This window comes from Hylobates moloch, unplaced genomic scaffold, assembly GCF_009828535.3.
Source record: "Hylobates moloch isolate HMO894 unplaced genomic scaffold, HMol_V3 SCAFFOLD_6, whole genome shotgun sequence".
NCBI classification, from domain to species: Eukaryota; Metazoa; Chordata; class Mammalia; order Primates; family Hylobatidae; genus Hylobates; species Hylobates moloch.
The window spans coordinates 93,189,095-93,208,096 of record NW_026652281.1 but is presented as its reverse complement, the minus strand read 5'-3'; the positions used below and the strand labels follow the sequence as shown (position 1 = coordinate 93,208,096).

The following is a 19,002-nucleotide window of genomic DNA, read 5'->3' as shown; positions in this document are numbered from 1 at the left end:
GTGTGTGCCCGTACATGAGTGTGTGATCAGTGTGTGCCCGTGCATGAGTGTATGATCAGTGTGTGCCCATGCATGAGTGTGCATATGTGCGCCTGCATGGGCGTGTGATCAGTGTGTGCGCCCATGCATGAGTGTGCATATGTGTGTGTGCATGGATGTGTGTGCCCGTGCATGAGTGTGCATATGTGCGCCTGCATGGGCGTGTGATCAGTGTGTGCGCCCATGCATGAGTGTGCATATGTGTGTGCATGGATGTGTGTGCCCGTGCATGAGTGTGTGATCAGTGTGTGCCTGTGCATGAGTGTGTGCGTGTGCATGAGTGTGTGAGGAGTGTGTGATGAGTGTGTGTGCCCATGCATTAGTGTGCATGTGTGTGTGCATGGGTGTGTGCCCATGCATGAGTGTGTGATCAGTGTGTGTGCCCGTGCGTGAGTGTCCGTGTGTGCATGTGTGTGCCTGTGCATGAGTGTGTGATGTGTGTGCCCGTGCATGAGTGTGCATGGGTGTGTGCATGAGTGTGTGTGCATGGGTGTGTGCCCATGCATGAGTGTGTGATCAGTGTGTGTGCCCGTGCATGAGTGTCCATGTGTGTGCATGTGTGTGCCTGTGCATGAGTGTGTGATGAGTGTGTGCCCGTGCATGAGTGTGCATGTGTGTGCATGAGTGCCTGTGCCTGTGCATACATAGGGATGCATAGGGCCAGGAGGAGAAAGCAAGAGAAGGCGGGGAGCTCCGCAGAGGAACAGACTTCAAAGCTGGGGAGGGGACAGGGAGGGCGGGGCACAGTGCGAAGAGCAGGGCTCTTGCAGGTGTTTCCTCCATAGTGGGTGGGGTGGCATCTGGGAGGACCCTCCCTCCAACGGTTTCCAAACTTTTTTTATAAAAGTAAATCTTACTTGGAAATAGCATGTACCCAACAGCTCAAAGTAGACACCCCTGCCAGACCCAGGTGGCACTCAGGGCTACGCCCCACTTCCAGCCCAGTCCCCCAACCCCTCAGCCGCACCCTTGGGTCCTGGGATAACAGCTTGCAAAGGCAGAAGCACTCTCCTCCCCCATTCCCACCCCCCTCCCCCATTCCCACTCCCCAAGTGGGTGACTGAAGTCCAAGCTAGGTGACCACAGAGAGCTCCCCAAGAGGGGTGTTCCAGGATCACTGGCAGAAGCAGAGTGACTTCAGTTTTCAGGAATTTTCCTACAATAAAGGAGAATAAAATGAAGCAAGCTGCCCGCCTTGGAGGCTCACTGCCCAGGGTGAGGCTCACACTCTTACACCAGATCTGCTGGACACCCCCCACCCCCCACACCGCCAGCTCAGGCCTCACTGTCCCCATGGCTTCTGGTCCAACCAAGTGCTTGGGCCACAACACCCTCTGCCTGCCCAGACACACCCTGTGGGAAGACTGACAAAGGGGAGAAGTTGGGGCACTCCCTGCCAGCCTGAGAGGGAAGGACCCACTCATGGAAAGCGACTCTGAGTCCTCCCAGAGAGTCAGTTGTCCAAAGCCGGCTGCCCTGCTGCCTCCCGTATGTGGAACTGGGCATTTGCTTAAGAGGCCTCAGAGAAGCCAACATATAGTCATCCAGCCAGGAAGGAGCCTAGCCTTGGATGCTCCCACCTCCAAGCCTTCGCACACCCTGGTCCTCCTCCCTGTGATGACAACCTTGTGACAGGCCTGTGAGAGGCCCAGTGCCCTGGCCTCAGGCCCCCACATCCTCCCAGTCCCCATGCCTGGCAGGACACCAGATGATGAGTGGGACTAAACAGGGATCTTATCTGGTGCAATGAAAAGGGCCCTGGAATCCAGGGAGATTCTAAGAGCAGAGGGAAGATCACAGCTTCCACTCACCAAGTGCTCAATTAGCCGCTGGCATCCTGCAAAGCACTTGGCAAAAAATTAATTATTCAATCCTCACAGTAACCCTATGAGCAGAGCCCATGAATCATGCAATCCTCGCAGCAGCTTGGTGAAGCAAACGCTAACAGTGTCCCCACTTTAAAGATAGGGAAACTGAAGCCCAAAGAGGTTAAGTAATGCCCAAGATCACACAGCAAATAAGCAGCCAAGCCGGGACTCAAACTCAGGTCCGCCTAACCTCCAAGCCCAAACTTAGCCATTGTGGTCTTCTGAGTTCTTTCTCTTCTCTGGGACTCAGTCTCCCCATCTTTACTATGAGGTAACCTGCCAAGGCACTTTCAGGGAGCACTAGTCCCCAGATTAGAGAAATGCTTGTGGGCCATACTTTCTGTTGTATATTAGCATATCAAAGGCTCTGATAAGTCCTGCAGGAAAGAAACCCATAAAGCTTGGTTGGGCAGTTTCCCAGCCCGACATGAAGGTGGAGCCTTTTTTGCATGGACACCTGTTATCAACATGGAAAAAAGCTCTCGGAAATCGACGCCACACGGAAGCCTGCCAGCCCCTCCAGCCCCCTCCCCTCCCTTCCCCTTTGAGCTGTCCCAAAGGTCATTAGCTAGCATGAGATGAGCTAGAAGAGACACTTAGGCACTCCCCAGGGCCACTCATCATCATCCCTGACACTTCCAGGAAAGAGGTCCCTGGTGAGCCTGGGGTATATTCAGGCCTATCCCACCTCCCTTCGGCCGGCAGCACCAGCTCGTGGGGAAAAGGGCACTGCCAGGCCTGTCCCCAGGTGTGCCATTCCATTAAAGTTGGCTGTGGCCAGCTGGGCCTGTGACTTCATCTCAAGCAGCTAAGACACTCAGGATGTTAGAAAAGAGAGAGAAAGAATATAAGGATGCAAGAGTTTTAGGAGATGAGAATCAAAGCCTCTTAGAATTTTGGAATTGAAGCCAGGGGTAGTAGTGCTTGCCTGTAGTACCAGCTACTTGGGAGGCTGAGGCAAGAGGATTGCTTGAGCCCAGGAGTTTGAGGCTGCAGTGAGCTATGATCGTGCCACAGTACTCAAGCTTGGGTGACAGAGTGAGACCTTGTCTCTAAATACAAATTAACAAAAAAAGAAAAGAAGAATTTTGGAGGCCAGGCACGGCAACTCACGCCTGTAATCCCAGCACTTTGGGAAGCCAAGGTAGGCAGTTCTTTTGAGGCCAGGAATTAGAGACCAGTCTGGCCAACACAGTGAAACCCTATCTCTAAACAAACAAACAAACAAACAAAATTACTGGGCATGGTGGCACACGCCTGTAATCCCAGCTACTCGGGAGGCTGAGGCATGAGAATCACTTGAACCCGGGAGGTGGAGGTTACAATGAGCCAAGATCACACCACTGCACTCCAGCCTGGGTGACAGAGCGAGACCCTGTCTCAGAAAAAAAAAAAAAAAAAAGGACTTTTAGAATTGATTGAAGAGACTTAGAACCTGAAGGAGAAACAGGGATTAGGAAGGCAGTGGGGACACCAGCCTGTCTTGAAGGGACCTCAAAGAGCCAAAGAGCCAGCAGTACAAAGACTCTGGTGTCAGGGCTGTTCAGCTTATGCTCCTGGGGTGGTCTGCAGCCAGGTAGAGGTTCATGGCCAAGTCTCCACCTGGCCATCTCCAAGGAGCAGCTGAGGCCAGCCTCCTGGGAGCCAGGGCACACACCAGTCAGTACCTGCCCAGGGAATGTACATGCCTAGAGCAGGGGTGGCAGGAGTTAGGGGCATAAGGTTCAGACAAGCTCTGCAGCCAACTAGAATCTTGAGGCCAGCCTGTCCCTTCTATGGGCCTTATTTTGTCCTCTGTCAAGTGGCCAACTCTGATGTTTGTCCCCTGACTGCCTTCTCTGGAGCCAGGGCCCTCCAGGCTCCCGCAGGCTTCAGAATGCCTACAGGTAAGAACAGAGCTTACCTCCGAGCTGGCAGCAAAGGACAAAGAGGATGCTGAGCCGTCTCCCCAGCCCCCTCCAGACTGTCTTCCCTCTCAAACCACAGCCGGACCTCAGCTGTCTGGCTGAGGTTCCCCTTCCCCATCTGTGTTCCCACGTTGCCCAAGGCCAGGCCCGCAAGGTCAGCCCAGTCAACTCCCTCCTTGCTTAGCAGTTCAGCTACCCCAGGTCTGGCAAACTCCCATCGTTGGAGCGCAGGACACTTAGCATTCTCAGGCTGGCCACCAACCCTCCCTTTCTTTTCTCCTCCCCCTCCTCGAGGTCCTGGATCGCTGGCTGAGGGGCCGAGAGCACCCTCCCCTACTAAGTAGGCTGAGTAGAACAAAGTTCTCCTCTACCAAGGCTGGGGGCCCGAGCCTGGCTGTGCCTGGGTCCCGTCCAGGGAAGGGAAGTAGAAGCACTGAGTTCCATCCCAGCTCCTGAGCACGCAGCACAGCATCACTGACCATCAGGGGTTGCACACCCCACAGGCGGGGTGCTCACCACTTCCAGTGACATAACTGCATTCATTAAGCTCTTTGAAAATGCAAGACAGGATTGTGAGCTTTTTACACATGTTCACGCATTTAAGCCTCCTCAAAACCCTTGAGACAAGTACCATCATACCCACTCAACAAATAAGGCCAGCAAGGCCCAGGGAGGTCAAGTTACCTGCCTGAGGTCACACAGCTAGCAAGTAATGAAGGTTGGATGCAAACCCAGGGCTGGCTCCAGGACACATGCTGTTCATCTCGAAGGCTATTTCCCTCCTGAACTTACCTGACTCTTAGAAAGCACATCTCTTGAAAAGTCACAGTAAAGAAAGCTTCCAACAATGTGTTTCCATGGGTTCAGCTGGATGCCATCCTCCCAAGGGCCCAAATCAGGGGGCCCATCGGAACTTACCCAGGTGACCTTGGATTCCAGCCCCACTGGCGGCTCTTTCCTGCACTTCCAGTCCCCTCACGCCCTGGACTTGTCAGAGGCTTGTTTCTGAACCCGGGGGTGCAGCCCAGGGACCCAAAAGAATCTTCAGCAAGGGCTGGGCTGCAGGGAGGGGTGTGGAGCTCTCACCCCCAACCACTTCCTTGTAGTTGAGGCTGCTGTCTTAAACTGTCCAAGTCCCTTGGAGTACCATCTGACCCCCCCGGGGTCCCTAGTGCCACCCCACCCCCACCCACTGGCTACACCATCAATGTTGGGTAGAAGGGGGATGCAGGGGAGAGGAAAAAGATAAAGGGGAAGGGATGGGGAGGAAGCGGGGGAGCTGGAGGGGAAGGGGAGTGAAGGAGGAAGACAGGGGAGAAGCGGGGAGCAGGAAGAGGGAGCAGGAGTGAGAGGGACGGGGAGGAGGGGAGAGGAGGCGGGATAATCGTACCTGGACTCCTTTGTGGCATCAAGCAGACTATAGATACATTAAGAACGTGCGTGGCAGATGAGGGGTTCTTGTTCGCAGGCAGTAGCCTGCGGGGCTGGTGGGTCAATGTCCCCCGACCACCTCTTTTCAAGAGGACAGAGACTTTGAAGCTGGGCCACCCCAGCCACTGCTCCCTCACTGGAGCTTCAAACAAAGGGGACAGCCATGGAAGAGAGGCTGAGAAGCCCCAGCCGCCAGCGCGGGAGAAGGGGCGCAGGTGACAGCAGCCCCTGGCAACCGTTACCCTGGCAACCGTTGGCAGCTGCAGGGACTACGTCACAGCCCAGCTCAGACCCAGCAAGGCAACGTGGCTCTGTAACTTGTCCTGTGCTCAAGTCCTCAACTCAGACGCTGCCCAAGCCAGACAGGGAGCTGGCAGGAGGGAGGGCAGGGGTCAGGACAGCGATTTACAGGGAGCCCGGGGTACACCTGTCTGTCTTGAAGGGACCACAAAGAGCCAGAGCTTCCGATTTCTCGAGAGAGGCAGAGCCCCAGGTTGTTACATGAAATCTGCAAGTTTGTCAACATTGACTTTAAAACCAAATTTTTCTTTTGTTTTTTTTTTGAAACAGAGTTTCGCTCTTTCACCCAGGCTGGAGTGCAGTGGCATGATCTCAGCTCACTGCAACCTCCGCCTTCCGGTTTCAAGCGATTCTCCTGCCTCAGCCTCCCGAGTAGCTGGGACTACAGGTGCCCGCCACCATGCCCGGCTAATTTTTGTATTTTTAGTAGAGACAGAGTTTCACTATGTTGGCCAGGCTGGTCTCGAACTCCTGACCTCATGATACGCCCGCCTCAGCCTCCCAAAGTGCTGGGATTACAGGTGTGAGCCACTGCACCCGGCCCAAAACCAAATCTTTTTAGAACCCAGTGTAGGCCACCCAGTAACCAAATTATGCCTAACAGCAGCTAGATTTGCTTCTGGAAGCTGCCAGCCTGTGGCCCTGCCCTCAAAACAAGCTGAACACCCTCTAATCCCACCACTGGCTTTTGTGAGCACAACGTGTGCATCATATTTCTCTGAAAACTCCTTAGGGTTCACCTCCTCCAGGAAGCCTTCTCAGATTGCCATAGCCTACCAAGAATCCCCCTTCTGAGTTAGCCCTAGGCCTGAAGGTTCCTCCTGGCTTCCTTCTAGAGCTCCCGGGGGGCTAGGAGCTCAGATTCTCTTTTGCTAGTCTGAGGAGGGAGGAAAATAGAGGCAGAACTTCTGAAGCTCCTACTGTGTGCCAGGAACTACACTGGGCATTTTGGAGATCCATTTCTACCACTCTGCAAGGTTAGCCCTAGGGGACCCACCTTACAGATGGGGAAACAGATGCTCAGGGGATGTGACTTGCTGTGAGCCACCCAGCTGGCAAGGGAAGGGTATGGAATTTAAACGGAGATCTTCTCTGGGACATGAAGATATCAAGACCAGTTGTCCATCTGACACTTGACTAATCCCTAACTCTCCCCCACGTTCAATGCTCGGCCAACTTTATTTGAACATCTCCAGTAACAGGGAGCTCACTCTCTTCCAAGAGGGCACATTCCTTTGATCTCTAAGTTTTTCATACCCACCGAGTCAAAGGGAAAAGGACATAAAAACTGTGGTATGCCCCAGACAGGGCACAGAAGAGAACCAGGAGTTAGAACCCCCACCGAGGTTTTCGGTCCCAGACCAGCAACAGGCCAGCAGATACGGTGGGGTTGCTCAGGGGTGCAAAAGGTCCCGGGGTCTCAGTCAACTAGCTACAAGCACTTTCTCAGAGCACAAGCGGGGAACCCCACTGGCAATCACATTCCGAGGGGAGTCCAACAGAGGAAGGGGCTTTGGGACGGTTTCTGGCAGAGGCCATGGGAAAGGCAGCAGGGGCTTGGGGCTGAGGGGATGGTGTCTCTGCAACTCCCCTTCTCCCCCGCCCCTCGGTGGAGCAGAGCCAGGAGGCAGCTTCAGTCAGGAGGCCGCTATTGTCTCACTGCAGGCCCAGAGCTGGGTCCCATTCAGGCCCTATTTTTGGCCCCCGGAGGAAGAGGAAAAGAAAGCAAAGAAAGGACTTGCTGTTCTCTGGTGAAACCTTCTCCCGGAAAGGCTCACAGGGCTTGCTGGCCGGAGAAGGCGGCCTCTGTTGCATCAAAGGATCCTGTGCTTAAAGGGAGCTGGCAGGGGGCTGTGGTTCAGGGACCTGGGGGGAGGTACAGTCGAGGCACACCACGCCTTTTACATACACTTGGACTCACTTACAACAGCAACCCAGAGAAACAGAGGCACAGCTTTCCCAGCCCCACCTATAGTCCCTAAACATCCCACTCATGGTAATAATAAAAATAACTGCAATAGCTCATCGCTGCCCAGAGCCAAAAGCCAAAGCACTGCCTTACTTCACACCTACAGCATTCCCGACCACAGTGGGGGCGGGGACTGAAATGATGAAGCTCATTTTGTAAGTCAGAGAACTGAGGCTCAGGGAGCAGCAGGACTGCTGACATCACAAGCCAGTGGCCACAAGCCTACTCCCGTCCCCCAGCCTTACGCCACCCCATCCCTTCCTTGCAGTCGCCAACTCCAGCCACTCTAGACTTCTGTCCTCGGCCACACCTCAGGGTCTTTGCGTGCTCTTTTCCCTCAACATGGCACATTCTTTCCAGGACCCTTTCCCTGACTGCCTCCTTCTCAGGCCTCAACTCAAATGTCCCCTCCTCTGAGAAGCCTTCCATGACCACCCGATTAAAATTATCTTCCATATCCATCACTTGCTTCCATGCGATTTATTACCCTTATGGCACCCAACACTGACATGACTCTGCGATTTGCTTATGTGTTATCCTTTGCTCAGCTTTGCTGTCTCACCTGTCTTGCTCACCACCTGCATCTCCAGTACCTAGCACAGTGCCTGATCCATAGAAGATCCCAGTGCCTGATCCATAGAAGATCCCAGTGCCTGCTGGATGAGTAAATGAAGACTGAGACGGAGCTGGGACTCTAACCCAGGGCAAGCAGGCTCCACACCTCTTCCCAAAAGGAGCCATTCCTGATAGATACTAGATAGCCATTCCCGATAGAAGATCTAGAAGATCCAATCCAAAAGTGCCACTCAGGCTATGTGAGGGGTAGGGGATAGGGGATGGAGAGGGTTCAAGCACTGAGCCATCTCCACTCTCCAGCATCTAACAGGATCAGGAGCACACGCACCTTTGCCGGGTGCTTGGCCAGAGAAGAGTTCCCAAGACTGTGCATAGCCTGATAGGATCTGAAACACAAGGCAAACTCCCCTTTGCTTTCCTGATAAAGGCTCTGAGAAGTCCCACAGCATGGAAGCCTGGGAGCGCATGCCTTTCCTATGCCACTGGGGCCACAGACAGCTTTAATGGGTGCTGGATTAGAAGATGCCTGAGATTCCATCTGAATCTGTGAGCACTGAACCTTGGATTTTCTCTCTACATTAAAGCAAAATTACCGCCCCCAAGACCCTCAAAGGCCCACTCCTGTGGTTCGGGCCTAAGGGGAGCCCAGGTAGCAGATGTGCAAATAAAAGTGGTTCACGTTCCCATTGCGCAGACACCAAGCTCCTACCTGGGCTCCCCATGGGCTCTCCAAGGTAAAGCAAGGAGGAGAAAGGGCACATGCCTATGGCCATGGGGTCCTGCGGTCTAGCAAGCTGGGGGCGGGGTGTGTCCCAAGGACTAGTCTGCAGAGACTCACGAGGCAGCTGGGGCAGGGAAGGGACCCACGTATGAGTGCAAACCACAGGATATGCACTTGGCCTCCCATGCTTCCAGGGCCACTCTATGAGGAGGTACTATCATTCCCATTTTATAGCAGGGACACAGGGACACGGAACTTGCCCAGGGACACAGAGCTCGTAAAACTGGATCCAAAGGAGCGTGGTGCACTCCTTTCTCTGGGCTGCCTCTGTTGTCCTGCACGCCCTGGCATCGACACGGAGAATCAGCAGCAGCTACTCCATAGAGAAGGAAAGGAAGGCTCAGGGGGGCTGAGCCACAGGGCCCAAAGCCTCACGGCCCAGGAACAAGGGTGGGGCTGGACCTTGCTCACTCCTATGCTCACGTGGTTGGCAAACACTACCGTCCTTCCTAGATCGCAATCACTAAAGGTTCTGACTCCAGTTTCCCAAACCCAGGTAGGGAGACAGAGATGGGACCCTGGGGCATGCCACCAGCTGCTGCAGGGTCTCCATGAAGAGGCGCTGGCTGTCCTCCCCCACCATGGCTGGCGAGGAGCTGGTCCCAGCTCCCACCACCTCCACTTAAGGTGCCAGGAGGCAGGCAGGAGAGGAGGTGGAGGACAGACCGTGTGCACCTGGTCCCCTAGGTGTGCGCACAGGTGGCAGAGCCCCCCAGAGGGTGTGGCCGGCATGGCCATGGCATAGGATAAGTACAGCTTTGAGGAAACTGTGCATGAGGGTTTCTTCCAGCTTTGCCCACTGCCCATGGCTCTAGGCAGGTGGGGGGCAGGGGGAGTGCCATGGGGTGGGGAATGCCCGTATTCAGGTTCAAGCCTACTGGATAAGGGAGAGCAAGGGGCCCTGAAGATTCAGGAGGTGGGTGTCCTGCCCCTCCTGACCTCCCTCAGTCTCTCCCAGCTCACTGGAGTCCTCTTCAGCTGGGTCCCTCTCCCGCTCTGCTCCCTCCCATCCAGCCCACTGAGCTATTTACACATGGACAGGAGTCTCTGAAGATGCATTCACGGCTTTCACGGTGGAGGTTCCTTGGAAGAACCTTGCCAGTCGGCCAGGCTATGAAGAGGGTTTCTAGATAGAGGCACCACCTGCCCACAAGCATGGCCTGATGCAGCTAGAAAGACCCACGTGCTGCTTAGGGACATAACGACTCCGGGGAACGTGGGAATTGGGTGCCCATCTCCCCCAAGGCTAGGAAAGCTCAGGGCTGGAAGGAGCCATGAAGAGGAGCCCCATGTGATGCCCAAGTTGCTTCTGCAACTCCCCTGCCACACTTGAACACCTACAAAGGTGAAGAACTCACTACCTATCATGGGAATGGCCAACCGTGGGACTCTGGGGAAAAGTCCAGGCTAAGAGGCAGGAGACTGGGTTCGGGCCCTGCTACCACTGACTGCTCCAAGCTCTTGGGCCTGATTCCTCATCTGTGAAATGTGGATAAAGTTTCAAGTCTTAGAGGGCCAGCAGCACTCAAGATTGAATGAGGGTCTTTGTAGGCAGTGAAGTGTACGCCCCAGGGGTGGAGGTTTGGGCTGTGAGTTGCCCCTGAACTGTTTGGCCCGTGCCCAGATGGTGACACAGCAGAGGAGCAGTGGGCAGAGGGCACAGGGCTGAGCATGACTCAGGGGCCCCCGCCAGCCCCTGGGGCTCACCCCTAGCATCTGTCACCATCAAAGCAGGTGGGTCTGGGCAGTTGTCTGACCCCCTGCCACAGGGTCCGAGACCCAGGGTGCCAGCCACAGAGCCACACCCTGAGGCCCAGACTCAGCCAAGGACCCAGAAGGGGTCAGCTGCTCAGCCTAGCTCCCAGGGGCCACGGGAACTCACCCAGCAGAGAAGCGACCACAGTGCTGTTCTATCCCAGGAAATCAGCTCGACTGGAACCCAGGCCTCCTCTCCAGGGCTACTGCCATGGCCTCTGGTCCCTTGAAACGTTGGCGGTTCGGTGGGCAATGGCTCCAGCCCAGCTCCCCAGCTCAGGGTCACATCAACTCCCTCCAAAACCTGGGTCAGGTCTCAGGTCTAGAGGAACATGAAGGAGCCACAGGCTGGACAGTGCCTCGGGGCAGCAGATCAAGACCCCAGTAATGGGCATGTCCAAAGGGGAAGCTGTCACAGGATTGGTGGTTTTGCCAGTAACATCCTGGGAGGATGGCACCATTGTTCTGGATAAAGTCTCTGATGCTCTCTAAGAGCAAGGCTTGGTCATGGCCCAGAAGGGGCAATGACAACAGCACTTGAGGTGTGCCCGGCCCTGCGCTCAGCACTTAAAATCTAGAGGCTCACTTAACCCTCTCAAGGTGCCATTACCATCCTCATGTTTATAATTAGGAAGATGAGGCACAGAGAGGTTAATATACCTGGCCCAGGCCACACAGCCAGTGGAGCTGGGACAGAATCAGACAGCCCCAGGGCCCACACCCCTAACAGCCCATCTCGTGCTGCCTCTCCTAGGGGGCAGCCTGGCTGGGGGATGGAAAAGCAAAGGTCTGGGGCAGCCGGGGACAGGGTCTACGTCTCATGAGCCCCTACGACGTGTGGCTGTCTTGGTTCATCCCCACAGGGCTGCATTTAGATATCAGAGACTTTCACAGCCCAAGTAATGAATTTTTGAGAAATTCGGCTGCTTGCTCTAAGTCATTTTTCAAGGATTTGAGCCTAACTCAATGACCCCATGACCTGGAAGATTAAACCTTGAGCTGAGGTTTAGGGAGAACCTCTTGAAGTCATGCACTGTGCTAGGTACATACTTTGCAGCCATTTGTTGCCCCAAATTCCACAGCAAACCTGCAAAGGGGTGTATTGTTATCTCCATTTACAGGCAGGGAAACGGGTCCGGAGAAGCTGTCATCTTTGGCAGTGGAATGCAAGTCTCCACAGCTCCTCTCAAAAGTCAGCTTTCCCCCGTGGGCCTTGAGCATCCAGGCTGGGGGTACTGGAAGGACAGAGACCTGGGGATGGGAGGGGAGAGAGCCTGGGAGGTGGCAGAGGCGGCTCTCCATCTCACTGTTCCTTGTTCTGGAGTTGGTGTAAGTGGCCCTGAGTCTGGGAAGCCAAGCCAGAGCCATTCACCGCAGATCTTTTCAGGCCACCAGGGCTGGGCTGGCTCTTGGACAGCAAGGCCTTCTCCCCACTGCCAGGCCATCTCCCACTAATGCAGAGAGGCCTATCCACTGGTGCCCGGAAGCATGCCAGCTCCTCCGGGGCTGAGCTTTTATCTCTGCCTGGAACTGCCAAGCATACCACAAACTGCCTGAGCCTGCGCAGGCGCCAGCTCGGGAGCCCGACGCCCACCACACTGGCCTCCTCACCAAAGCACGAGTCAGGCTGGAGGTGGGTGGGTGAGTGCCACTGGTGTCCAGGTGGCCGCAGCTCTCCCAGCAGTAGCAGGGGCAGGGAGAAGTGCTCACAGTTATTTCAGGTTATCTCTGGGCCTCAATACAGCCATCTGTCCAATGGGAGAGGTAATAAAAAAAGGCTTAACATCCCCACATATGGGAAAGGCACTGTCCCATATGCTTTCCTGTATCAACTCTCTTCATGCTCATAATAGCCTCTGAAGCAGATGTGACTGTGATCCACAGTTTACAGATGAGGCAACCGAAGCACAGGCCCAGGTTCACACAACCAGAGAGAAACAAAGTCGAGATTCTCCCTGGGCAAGCCACCCTTGCTGTCTGTATGGGCCCTGTCACCCTACAGGTGCGTGGATTTGGCAGTGGCCGGGGCGGGGTTCAAGACACGAGCATGTGCCTGGCTGGCTGAGGAGCCTCCTCTCCACCAAGAGACAAGAGCCCAAATTCTGGATCCCCAAAGATGTGGGGTTGCTCACTGGGTAAGCCTCCCCTGCCTCAATGTCCTCATCTGAAAAGTGGGTGTCATGTGCAAGGCACTGAGCCCAGGGCCTGGCAGAGTCTGAGGTCAGGGAAGGTCCAGGATTGCTCCCATCCAGACTGAGCCATCAGTGAACCAGGGAGAGTTTGGGGCTTAGCTGACCTCCTGCCCGGGCAGGCTGGCACTGGGCAGTGGTCAGAAAATGTGTGTCCCTTCCTCCTCCCCAACCCTTGGCCCCTCTACCCAGCAGTCCAGACCTAAGCCCAGAATCTACAGGGCTCCCCTGGGGACCTCAAGGAGCCCCAGATGGGGCATCAGAGACAGGAGGAGGGGCAGGGTCTCAGCCGAGTGACGGCTCAGGAGAAAGGAGGCCTGGGAGGCTGAGGCTGTGCCACGGCCCCGCCCCACCCGGTTTGAGAGACCCTTTTGTGCCAGCCCGCCCCGCCCCCCATTTGCCATCTGCCCAGTTGCTGCGTCTGGTCACCCCTGACTGCTGGGTTTGCTCACATGATGTCCCCATCTGCTGTGAGTCAGAAGGCGGGGTCCATAGGGCCACCCCCAGCATGGGGACGGGGCTGAGCCCTGCTCAGGCTCTGGTCTGGGAGGAGGAGGTGGTGCTGGGGTTTGGGGCTCTGTTGTCATGCTCCCCTCTCCTCCCTACTTCCACCCGACTTCCCCACAGCCTCCTCCGTGGCCTCCCTGGGAGCCCTGCCACATGGAAGCCCATCCTGCACCCCTGAAACGGCACAGCCCCCCAGGCCCCACCTGCACACAGCTTCTGCACAGGATGGCGGAACCCGCATCCCAGTCTGGCTGGAGGAGAGTCCGCAGTGACCCCTCCACAGCTGTCCTGCCCACTCCTCACACCTGCCTTTGTCATGCTGGGCCTTGCTAGGAGGCCAACCCCCACACCAACCCTGCCGCAGCTCTGCCACCTCTCTCCTGCCCTTCCCCTCCACTGGGCGCCACCTCCCCCTTGTCTCCCTCACACGTGAAGCTGCCCCCAAGCTTGAGCCTTAACCCAGCAGCCAGAGACTGGGACTGCCTGGCCAACCTCACACTGCACACCCATCCTGCCCCTCCCCATCCTGCCGGGTTTGCAGCCTGGGCCCCCAGCCCCACACAGCACCCGCCTGGCGAGTCCTCCTGCCTCTCTTCCCAACACAGAGCAGATTGGGACCTGCTGGCCTGGCTCATCAAGTCCCATGAAATGACCCATGCCAGGGGTCCGGTATCACCCTCCCCGTGGTCCCCAGTTTGTATCATTCCCCAAATGTTTTCCTAAGTAGTTTCCTCCACTAGGACTCCCTCTACAGTGCTCATACAGACATCAGCCCCTTCCCCTCCCACCTTCTCCCAAGCCCAGCCTAAGTGCCTTCCGCAGAGCCTCCCTGGTCCTCTTCCCCTTCTCTGGGCCCTCTGTTAGCAAGCTTATCTCATGCCTCCATCTCACCTCCTAACTGTTTTGTTTGTGTCCCTGACAAAAGGAAGTGTCACACCAGGCTGACTGGCCCTTGCCCAGTGGCCCAGGCCGAGACACAGCCTGTCCGTCACAGATCACACCTGGAGCGGTGTTCTCCATCACCTGACACTCTCAGAGCCAAGTCCCAGGCCCACAGCAGCCAGGGCAGCTATGATCACCCCTACACACCCATTTAGCAGCTGAGCTCCTGAGGCCAGAGGAGAGGAACAGCAAGGGAGCCACAGTGATGCTGTGACCAAGGTGGGTCCATATCTCGTGTCCCTGCAGCAAAGAAGGGGTCAGGTCTGGCCCTAAGAGCTCATTCCACACCTGGACATTGGCAGAAAAGAGCCCACAGGACCCCTGCCTGGGCTCTGGGGAGCCAACTTGGCAGCCCATGGTTATTAATGCCCAGATATGCTCCTTCTCACACAGTCTCTGACCCCAAGGAGCCAACAGGCTGCCCGGGGCTACCCTCTGGGAGGGGCAGGGGGCTTGGCTCTGGGTCTGGGCCACTCACGAGTTCTGAGATACCTTATTTGCCTCGCTCATGGCCATGTTCCCAACAGAGTACAGAGTGCACAGTAAGCGCTCAATAAATGCCTCTATAAATAACTTCCTCGGTCCACTGAAGGAGCCACGAAGGCTATTCCTACACAGCCCGTGGACCCCAGGCCACAGCTGCTCCACATTGGTGGGGGGTGGGGGGTGGGAGGCCCCTGCCTTGACCCATGCCCTCCTCCCCACTCAGTAAAATGAGCATCAGGCCCCTCCCAGTGGGGCACTGGGAGACCCCAACTCTACCACACAGGGGAGGTGGGCTGGGGACAGGGGAGGGCAGGAACCATCGGTTTCCTACATGTTCCCAGCCCCCGCGGGGACCAGGGTGGGAAGTCCTATCAGCTCCAGGCAGATGGAGCCCTGAGGTCTGGTGGCAACGGGCAGGGTGTTCAGCTCGCAGCCTGCGCTTCCCCGTCTGCCTGTCACCAGTTCCAGGACTCTCACCCAGGTGGCCCATGTTCAGAGACCCTGCGGGGCCACCTCCTCCCAAAGCTGGCCTTGGTGATGAAGAGCACGGCTGTCCCTTGCACAGTGGGGACCCCGGACCCAGCCCCAGGGACAGCTACAGGAAAGCTGCCCTCAGGAGTCCCCTCAAGTGCCACTGAGCCTGGCCTCTGGCTTTCTATCCCAGGATGTGCTAGGTGACCTTGGGCAAGCCACCTGCCCTCCCAGAGCCTCGGTTCTCCCATCTGTGTCATCTGTGTAGTGGGAGCACTGATCTCACAGCCCAGAGAGCAGACCCCAGCTTGCTGGGCCCAGTGACTGTACCACTCTGAGCCTCAGTTTCTCCAGCTACAAAATGCCTGGGAGCCCCAGGTGGTGTCGCTCCCCTTGGGCCCCAGTCCCTTCCCAGGCATCTCCTGTGGGTCCACCCACACTCTAGAGACCCGCCCATAGCCATGCTGACCTGGGCTAGGTCCCACCAAGATACCAAGACCCCCCCATTTCCCCATTTCACCACCATTCCTACCCACTGCCCAACAGCCACCCGTGCACAGATGCACACATCTACACTCACACTCACACTCACACACTCACATTATTCCTCTTCCCACCTGCTGTCCAGCCCTTGTTTGGGTACCTGCTGTCAGGTGGAGGGTCCCACGCAGGGCCACGCGGCTGGACCACCTTTCAGGATCCACCCCCAGAGGTTTAACCTGCCAGCCCTGGTTCCTGCTGCCTGCCGAGTGAGCTGGAGAGTGTGGGAGACTCCCAGCCCATCTCCTACGGCAGGGCAGGGCGGGCAGCTAGTGCAGAGAGGGAGGGACCGGGTGTGTTTGGTGGGGAGACACCCCCATCCTGCCCCAGCTGGGCTCCTCCCTCCTCCCTGAGCTTGACTGGGGATGACAGACGATATATGTGAGTCATGGATTTCTCAGAGGGAGACCAGGAGGGGGCAGGGCTGAGAGCGCTGAGGCAGTGACCCTGGGGGATGCCCATGACTCAGCGCCAGGCAAGGGGGCACCTCAGCCTCACCCCTCATCCAGGCAGACAATCTTCAGGGACAGGCAGGGGCCGGCGATCACTCTGCTTCCTCAGCCTCCATCTGTCGCCTCCCAGGGCCAGTCTCCCCAAAGTTCCCACAGAGAGTTCGGGGTTGCCACGGCAACAGGGCCCTTGGATGCTGTCCACCCACCCCCCAGGTCAGGGCGACAACTGCCCTTTCCTGAAGGAGAGTCCAGCCTCCTTGGCAGCCGACAGGAGCCAGTGCTGACCGGCAGAGCGGAAGGCAGTCGGGAGGGAGCGGGTGACAGGCAGCCGGGCAGGAGGCCAGCCAGGCCATGCACGACTGACCGGCTGACCTGCGTCCTCTCCGGAGGGTGACCCGTCTCCCCTCTCAGTGCTCCTCAAGCACCCACAGTTTCAACATCCCAAGTCATTTTGGATTCTGAGACCCCAGGGGCTTCTGGAAATGGCCTCCTTTAATCCATCTGCTGAGCCAAAGGGGAAACCGAGGCCTGGGTGTAGAGCCATTCCCAGTGGCCCCAAAAGCTCAAGCAGAGAAGTGTGGAAATGGGCCATGCCCCATCCCCTTTCTGGTCATTCCTCTGACAGCAGTGCCTCCCGCTGCTGGGGTTCAGCGCCCTTCTCGAGTCAGGAGGCTTTGGATAACTCACGCTCCCTGCAGAGGCTCCTGTCTGCCCTCCTCCGAGCGATGAGGATAGATGATTCCTCAGTCAGATGTGCTGGGAGGATTTTACAATGCCAGAAGGGTGAGTGGTGACAATAACAGTAATTACACTCGCTGACCACCGTCTGCATTCCAGCTCCGGAGCGCCCCTGGCAGTGGAGAGAAGTCAAACCTGCTGCTCAGACCAGCGCCCAGTACTTGCCAAGCCCTCAATAAATACTCCCTGTGAATGTGGTGATGAAGAAGAGGGAGCTTAAGGCAGAGACATGCAGCTCAGAGATGAGAATTAACCTGCCCAAGGTCACACAGCAGGGAGGTGCCCGAGTTGGGATGGCGGGGTGCAGGAGGTCTGGCTCCATAGCGGGTCTCCTAACCACTCAGCAATCCACCACCCCAGGCCTCAGCCTGGGGCCTGGACACGTGGATGCTTGGGGAACTTGAGATTCCTTCTCTCCGGTAGAGATCTGCCTTCTAAACAAGGGGGCCTGGAAAAGCTTCCCCATGCCACGTGGAGGAAGAATGAATGGAACGTCTCGGGCAGCCTAGGAGCCGGGGCTGCTGCAGGTGAACTGCACTCCTCACCTACCTGCCCGAAATCAAGCTGCAGAAAGGAAGGGCCACAAAGCCACCCCGTGGGGTGCAGGGAGGCCATAAGGTGAGAGCTTCCAGAAAATGGCACTGTGCTCCCCACATTCACAGCCCCCAGTCCAGGCTGTGGGCCAATGCCTGGGGCAGGGAGGCACAGTGGGCACTGGGCCTATCTCAGGCCCTCTGCTCCCTCCCAGGGCTGCAGTGGGAGCTCCCTTATTGCCAAAGCAGCAGAGGCCAGCCTACACTGGCGGCCCACTAACAAGGGAGGACAAGTGAGTTATCCAGGTATATCCCTGATATACCACCACCTCTGCTTCAGTTTCCCCAAGGTCAGTCCTTCAGGGCCTGATCAATTGATAACCAGGGCAGCCTCAGCTGTTCCCCAGGGACCAGGCCCACAGGGCAGCTGTCCCCCCACCAACCACCACCACCACACACACACCCCACAGAGGGTGCTGACCAGAAGGGCACAGATGGAGAGTTGAAGGCACCACTCTCTGCAGATGGCTGAAGGGAGGGCGGAGCCAGCTGCCACTCTGGCCACACAGGAGAGCTCTATGGGGCTGCCTGGCCAGGCAGGAGTTGGCTGCCCAGCTCTGCCTGCCTCTCTCACCGTCGGGCTTTGCAGAGACCTACTGTGAGCTAGGGGCAGGCAGGTGAGGAAGCAGGCCCCCAGCTCTGAGTCTGGGAAGGGAGACAAGCCTGGCTCTCACAGCAGTGATACCTGGAGTTGGTATTCAGCATCCACAGGGGCTCTGGGAGTAAAGGGGGAGAAATTCAATGAATTGTTAAACACAACACTATCTGTTATGAGTACTGATAACAGGACTAATAATAACCTGCTATGTCTGGAGGTTTTATGGTGTAAGATGCTCTGCTTATGAAGATCATTGTCATTTTATCCACACAACCCTGTGGGTTGGGTACCACTTGTACATTAGAGATCGTCAGAGACATGAAGTAACTTAGCCAAGATCACACAGCTTGGACCTGGCTGGGCCTCCAGGTGTGTGGGCTGTAACCAAACACGGGACACCAAGTATCCGGCCCCTGCTAGGCACTTCATCTTCTCCTTTGGTTCTCACAACAGTCTATCCCCACTTTACAGAAGGGGAACCGAGGTACAGGGAGGGCTACCCACACCTTTCTATAACAGAGCCAGGATCTGAACTAAGCGCGTAGATCCCAGAGCCCCTGCTGGGCCCCTGAAGGAGAAGAAGGGGGCTTCGATAAACAGAGACCAGCAGGAAGGGCACCCCAGGCAGAGGGAACAGCATTGGCTAAGGTGGAGCGGTAGGGCATGGAGCCATGCTTGGAAGGAAGTGGGATCTAACTGGGCAGCAAGGGGCAGATTCTGGAAGATTTTGAAAGTGTAGAGTTTGGGCTTAAATCAAAGGCACTGGGGAGCCAGAGAAGATGTTTGGGTAGGGAGAGGCCTGATTAGCCCTCAAAATGTGGTCTTCAGACCTGCAGATAGCCTGAGACCTGCTGAATCTG

At 56.5% G+C, this 19,002-nt stretch overlaps 1 protein-coding gene across 9 annotated transcripts in view; it reads right to left on the bottom strand.

Moving 5' to 3' along the window:
* ADGRG1 (adhesion G protein-coupled receptor G1) overlaps positions 1-19,002 on the bottom strand; it is a 45,246-nt gene that overhangs the window by 20,344 nt on the left and 5,900 nt on the right. Inside the window, exon 1 of one of the 9 annotated variants that reach the window (XM_032157459.2) lies at positions 16,260-16,388. The exons of 4 other annotated variants lie outside the window; for them this stretch is intronic. The gene's annotated coding sequence lies outside the window, so the exon portion shown is untranslated. Of the gene's footprint in view, positions 1-5,204; positions 5,420-15,821; positions 16,103-16,259; positions 16,389-19,002 lie in introns of those variants that run through there. 4 more of the 9 variants (XM_032157456.2, XM_058441033.1, XM_032157463.2 and 1 more) reach the window with 4 other exon arrangements.